The sequence below is a fragment of the Phyllostomus hastatus genome, unplaced genomic scaffold (assembly GCF_019186645.2).
Source record: "Phyllostomus hastatus isolate PE091 unplaced genomic scaffold, TTU_PhHast_1.1 phas_scaffold_93, whole genome shotgun sequence".
Classification (NCBI taxonomy): Eukaryota; Metazoa; Chordata; class Mammalia; order Chiroptera; family Phyllostomidae; genus Phyllostomus; species Phyllostomus hastatus.
Window position 1 is genome coordinate 6680610 of NW_025334042.1, and position 7104 is coordinate 6687713.

Genomic DNA, 7104 nt, shown 5'->3' on the forward strand with positions numbered 1-7104 from the left:
TTGGCTTGGCTTATCCTTCAGATTTTCCTAAAATTTTTCAAAAGGCAGCATCTGGTTTCAGTGACCCTGTACCTCTCACTAAGTTGCCACAGACCTGGCACTAGCAACAGTAGACCTTGGTTCACAGGTTGGCCTCCCTGGGTACCTCCAAGCACAGCACAAGTAACAGCCATTGCCACTTGTAACTAATGCTGTGTTCCCCAGATAGAGCACAGGCAGTGGCTAACCTTGGATGTGCCAACAGCAATCAAGAATCAACTACAAGAGGAAGGCATACTCAGCCCACACAAGGGGATCACCTTGAGAACCCAGCTTGGGTAATAGGGGAGGCTATGCCACTGGACCCTACAGGACATATACTACATTAAACCACTCTATCAAGCCTGAGAGAAGTAGTAGTTCTACTTAACACATAGAAATAAACACAGGGAGGCTGCCAAAATGAGGAGACAAAGAAACATGGCCCAAATGAAAGAATAGAATAAATTTCCAGAAAAAGAACTAAACAAAATAGAGAAAAACAATCTATCAGATGCAGAATTCAAAACACTGGTTATATGGATGCTCAAGGAACTTAGTGAGGATCTCAATAGCATAAAAAAAACTACTTTGAAATGAAGGATACACTAATTGAAATAAAGAACACTTTATAAGGAAACAATAGTAGAGTGGATGAACCTGAGAATCAAATCAATGATTTGGAATATAAGGAAGCAAAAAACAGCCAATCAGAACAGCAAAAAGAAAAAACAATTTAAAAAATGAGGATACTATAAAGGATCCTTTGGGACAATTTTAAGCATACCAACATTTGAATCACAGGGGTGCTGAAAAGAGAAGAGAAAGTGCAAGAAACTGGAAACCTATTTGAAAAAATAATGACAGAAAACTTCCCTAACTTGGTAAAAGAAATAGACATCCAAGTCCAGGAAGCATATAGAGTCCCAAACAAGATGGAGACACAACATGATTAAAATATCAAAGAGAGAATCTTACAATCAGCAAGAGAAAAGCAATTGGTTACCTACAAGGGAGCTCCCATAATACTGTTAGCGTAATTCTCAAAAGAAACTTTGCAGCCTAGAAAGGATTGGCAAGAAATAGTCAAAGTGATGGAAAGCAAGGACCTACAACCAAGATTACTCTAGCCAGCAAAGCTATCATTTAGAATCAAAGGACAGATAAAGAGCTTCTCAGACAAGAAAAAGCTAAAGGAGTTCATCACCATGAAACCACTATTGTATAAAATGTTAAAGGGTCTCCTCTAAGAAGAAGATGAAAAATATGAACAACAAAATGGCAATAAACACATATCTGTCAACAATTGAATCTAAAAAAACAAAATAAACAAGCAGAACAGAAACAGAATCACAGATACAGAGAACATTCTGATGGTTGCCAGATGGGAGGGGTGCCAGTGGGATGCATGAAAAAGGTGAAGGGATTAAGAAGTACAAATTGGTAGTTACGGATTAGTCATGGGGATATAAAGTACAGCATAGGGAATATAGTATCCAGAGAACATATATGCAGGAGCCATGGACATGGACAACAGTGGTGATAGCCTGAGGGACTGGGCAGGGGCTTGGTAGGCAGGAGGACAAAGGAGGAAAGATTGGGAAAACTGTAATAGCCTAAAAAAGAAAATATAGTTAAAAAAGAAAAATCTCCTAATCCCATGGAAATACAACTAAGATTATCATAATGTTTAGTAAAATCTGGTATTATAGGCAATTGGGAATCCAAATAAGAAAATACAGGAGTGAGACAGTAACAGTGAGGGATCCCCTTTTACCTTAGCCTTGAAGTGTGGAACATACTGAGCAATCCTCCAAATATGAACCAAATTGGATGGCCTAGCCGGGATTTATATGGACTAGCTATTATTTCTCTCAGAATTTTTATGAGTTTTTTTTTCAGGAGACAGCAAGTTCCAAATTTCCATGAAAATAATGCATGTTTGTGTACATGGGAAGGTCAGGGAGAAAAGAGTAGCATCAGGGATAAGATTACTTCCAAATAATCTATTATAAAACAAGACTTGCAAGCACAGAGTTTGTGAGTGCAATTCAGATGTTAATGATTACATCTGATTTTGTCTGGAAAGTTGTTTTGTCTTATAAAACAATTATCAAAAGACTTTTTGTGAGGATAAATCCAGTTGGAAACAAGGTCCCAAAGGTTTTCTTCTTCTCGGGGGTTACATAGTCCTGTGTTTGGGTTACTCTCAGCTTGTTTTATATATATTTTGCATAGAATGCATTTCTAAAAATAAAGTATGACCTCAGTGGAAAATTAACATGAGTTAAAAAAAATGAGATGTCTCATAAGTCGAGTTCTCTAGAAATCAAGATGTGTGTGAGAGCCAACACTGCCTCATGAATCCATTGTAATCCCTTCCCACCTGCTTTTCTCCCCTCTCTCTCCTCCCTCCAGTTGAGCTTTCATGCAATTTCCTGTTATCTGAACTAGTCAGACCTCTACCTTACCAGACCCCCTTCCCTGGTTCCCTTTTGTACCACCAGGAAGGCCAAACTCTAGAATGGCACAAGAGACCCCTATAACCTGGCTTCTGAGGTTCACCTCCCACATTGTCCAGCACACACCCTACATTCTCATCACATTGCACCCTTTGTGGAGAGCGCCTTGCTTACGTCTTCACACTTCTGCATATAATATACCTTCTTTCTGGAAAGCAGTTTCGATATCATCTTTTCTGTGAACTTTTATTACTCCAGGAAAAGAAGTGGTGTTTCTCTGCTTAAGGGATTTCTATCATAGTACTTAAATGCTTCATTGTTATTTATGAAAATGAAATTATTTATTTTTATGTCTCAGTTGCCACTAAGACCTCAAAGTTTGAGATAGAAAAAATAGGTGCTGTGTTCTTGCAAAGGGGATGCTCAGAAGCTGAATTTGTGAGCTCATGAGGTACTTTGGAGATACAAAAGAGCTGAAGGGTCTGAGAGGCAGAGATGATTTCTTCTAAGAGCACTGGCACTGTGTGCTCTATGTTCTTTCCTCTAGCCCACAATGAGGGAATGGAAGGAAGGGCTTCCCACTCTCATGTCAAGCAACAAGTTTTGTGAGGACCATTCAAGAGAAAAACAAATCTCATGTGGTTTGAGGGCAAAGGGATAATCATGGACTCTGTGCCTGAGAATACTGAGGGCCAGAGAGGAGCTGGAGCCACCCACCTACTGGCAGAGCAGAGGGAGACAGGTCTTCATTGGGAATAAGCCACATTTTCACTCACCTGACTAACAAGAGTGTCTGTTTCTCATCAGACTCACAGGAGCAAAATAGCCTAGAGCCATTTTTGAATTCTGCCCAAGAAAATAGCCAGAAAAAAACAGTAACTCTAATAGAAGAACTGTGACTCTGGATGTCCAGAGGCAGAGGGAGGAATCAGAAGTCAGAGAGAGACACTCCCTACATCAAGGGAGCTATTAAGAAGGCTTCAGTGGGGGTACCTCTGAGGATCTCGCACAAGAACGCTGTTTTAGGAACAGTCAGCTCTAGAACCCTACAAGGTCAGAGAGCGAGGCTGCCAGATGACAAGAGTACTGGACAGCTAAGAAACACCCTACTGTTTATTTCTACCTTTCCCCCACTGACCCTGATGGAGCCAGAGACAGTGTTGGCAAGGGACAGAAGAGGAGAAGAGGTAAAAGGCAGAGAGACAGAGGAAAAGCTCACCCTGCTTCTTCTTCCTCACTGCTTGTTCCCCAGCTGGAGGCAGCCCAGCTAGGGAACCTGAGAAGCTTTAACTTGGAATGAGGTTCAGATTATTGATCTAAAACTGGATTGTTCTTATGATTAACAGAGACAGATGGACTTTGCACTAAGAGTGTTCAAAAGAGTTTATGGAATCTGCCCAAGATTTCATCTGCTTCCATGTAAAGAAGATAGTCCACAGACCAGAGTTAGAGCCCCAGTTTGGAGACCTATTTGTTCAATGTACCAGTTACATTTGTTTATTGATTTGTTGCCCTCTTTATACTAAGAGCTTCCTGGGGATAGAGACTATATGTTATATTCATCATTATAAATCCTAATAAATCAGTATTTGCCACAGAGCAATGTTTGCTGAATGAATAAATGAATAAATTAATTGAAAAATGAGGTCCTATTGTATAGTGATACAGGGTCTAAAGTTGAGCTTTGTCACACATTAGTTGTGAGCTACTTAACTATATAAAACTTGATTTTACTTCCCTTTTAAAGTATTTAAAATACAAAATAGTGTTTACCACATATGATTTGAATATTAAATTTGAGACAATACATACATAATGCTTAGCACAGAGACAGGTATGTCATAAATGTTCAGTAAATGGGAGTTGTAATGGCTTCATCATTATTGCTGTCAGAGTTGAAGTTACATGGATTGGTAGGTACTGACCACTCCCACACCCCAGCTGGGCCTGGGAGATCTTGATAGTATGTCCTTGATCTCAACTGGGCCTGGTGACTTTGATGCCTGGGTCCCTCTGTTCCACCTCCTCAAGGAGGAAGCTTGGTTTTCTGCATGGTTAGGGAGGGGAAGTTGCCCTGCTCCTGCAGTACAGAAGAGTTCTGGCTGGGGGACAAAGACAAAGTGCTTTTATATGGGCATTCAACCAAGCCTTCAGTTTTCAGTTTCCTGAACTCCCGTTTTCAGAGGTATCTGGAACCTCTCATCCTAAGTCTCTCTGGGGTTCTGTAGCATGGACCAGCCTCCTTCTGAGCTTCTCTCAAAGAAAAGCTGTTTCAATTCCTTGGCACTGTAATTCAGTTACCACTGACCTTCCAGCTTCCAGTATTTTGTTGCTTTTGCTTCCTCTTTGTCCTTGTGTGTTTATGCTTTAAGTAAAATCCTGTTACCATCTTTGTGCAGAGGGCAGGGGAGATTGGGGGAAATCTACAATAAATATGAGTGTTCAATCTGCCACATATAACTTGAAGTATAACTTTTATAGTAAGAAAAAATGATTGTGGCTGCAAAAAAGAATTGGATTGCACATCTAAACATATGTCTATATTTTTATACATATAAAGTTAATAATACAAAGCAATGCATGCTATCTTGCAAAATAAACCTTATAAACAGCAAGTGCTTCAGTTTTTGATAAAGTAGATCATTAGGGATGAGATTATCAGACAAGGCTGCATGACAGTCTGAATAATGGGTAGAATTTTGATTTCTTAAAGAAGTAGGTCTCTAACTCATTTCTTTTATTAATATCATATGTAAATCAGGTTATTATCTATTGTACTACATTGCTTTGGGCTTCTCACATATTTTTTTCTTGTTATCTTTCATTTTGATAGAGGTAAATTTTCACTTGGAGAGAATGAAGCCAGCATAACAGATGAAAGTAGAGCCTGGAGACAGAGAGAACTGATGACAAGACTTGAACCTGATCCAGCTCCATTTAAGGCCAGAAGACCCCAGGACTTCCAGTTTGCAAGAGTCAATAAATTCTTCTCCATTTTTTGTAAGTTTGTTTTAGTTGGGTTTCAGTAGCTTGCCTCAGAAAAAGTCCCAACTAATATGACACAGTAATGAGATGGTATTTAACTCTGAATTTTAGAAAAACACTACAGTGGGTAGAGCTAGACCTATTTATAGTCTAACTTGAAATTACAACTTGCAGGTTGTTTCTCATTAAGCTTGTTGGTGGTAGAGAATTCTTACCCTTTGACTCAAGGCACTATGGGAACTGACTGGTATGTGCATTTTCCCATTGGAGCTTGTTATCTTTTTCCTAACAGATAAATTATTTGTAAGCAAAAATTAGAGATAAAATCAATTCCCATAATCTTTTTTTTAATGTGGGGAAACTTTAAAATTTTTTTTTAAGATTTTATTTATTTTTAGAGAGGTAAGGGAGGGAGAAAGAGAGAGAGAGAGAAATATCAATGTGCAGTTGCTGGGGGTCATGGCCTGCAACCCAGGCATGTGCCCTGACTGGGAATCAAACCTGCGATGCTTTGGTTCGCAGCCTGTGCTCAATCCACTGAGCTACGCCAGCTAGGGCCAATTCCCATAATCTTAAAAAATTGGTGAGCATGTGTCTAGAGAGCTGCAGAGTAATTCATCTATAGGGTCCTCCTGAGAGACAGAGCCCACCAAGCTCCCAGAAATAGGGTTAAGGGAATGAATAATTTTATGCTTTCAGACTGGAAGTTTTGCTGCAGCAGCCAGGGCACATTTTGGTATGTTTTATAAAGACACAGGTAGGCTTTTCCAAAATCAGAATGCCTAAAGCCTACAGAGGTCTTTAAAGGTCTTTCTCTCTCTCTCTCTGGAGAGATGTTTAAGATGTTATGAAACATTAGAGGGCTGCTAACTCAGACTTGGAAGTTCAGAGACATCTTCCTAGAAGAGGTTCTACCCAAGTTGAGACCTAAAAGATGAGTGGAAACTAGCCAGGTAAAGAAGAAAAGGATGGGAAGAAGAAATTCTAGGCAGAGGCAATAACACAGGCAATGAATTTAAAACATTCATTGAGTACTTACTGTGCCTGGCACAGTGCTGATACTTTAGCAGTGCTATTTAAAGTAGTATGCATACTAATCCTATGAATAGGCACTACTATTATTCCAGTTTACAAATGAGAAAACTGAAGATTAAAGAGGTTAAGTGAAGTACTGAAGTCATACCTTATAAGTGGTGGATCTAAGATTCAAACCAATTTGAGATAATATATTAGGGGTCAGACACTGTCCAAGATGCTTATAGCAATGAACAAAACACACACTTCAGGTCCTCCATGGAGAAGCAAATCTGGGGCAGAGGCACCTGGAATATTTAGGAAGTTAACAGCTCCTCCACTCCCAAAGAATTTTGGGAATTTGTTGCCTTGTTGGGTGAAGATCAGTTGGACTGTTGGAATGCCAAAGTTTGTTTCCTGAGACTGTCTCTGAGCTTTGGGGACATTTGTATCACACTTTGGAAGGCTAGTTAAATTTATTTTAAAATGTCTTATCAGTATTTCATCTGTTATAAGAGGAAAGCAAATTCCAAAGGGGAAAATGTACATATTTTTATACTCCACGTCTGAGAAAGCAAAGTGAATACTTATCTGCTGCCATTATACTTAACTAAAGTAGACAAGG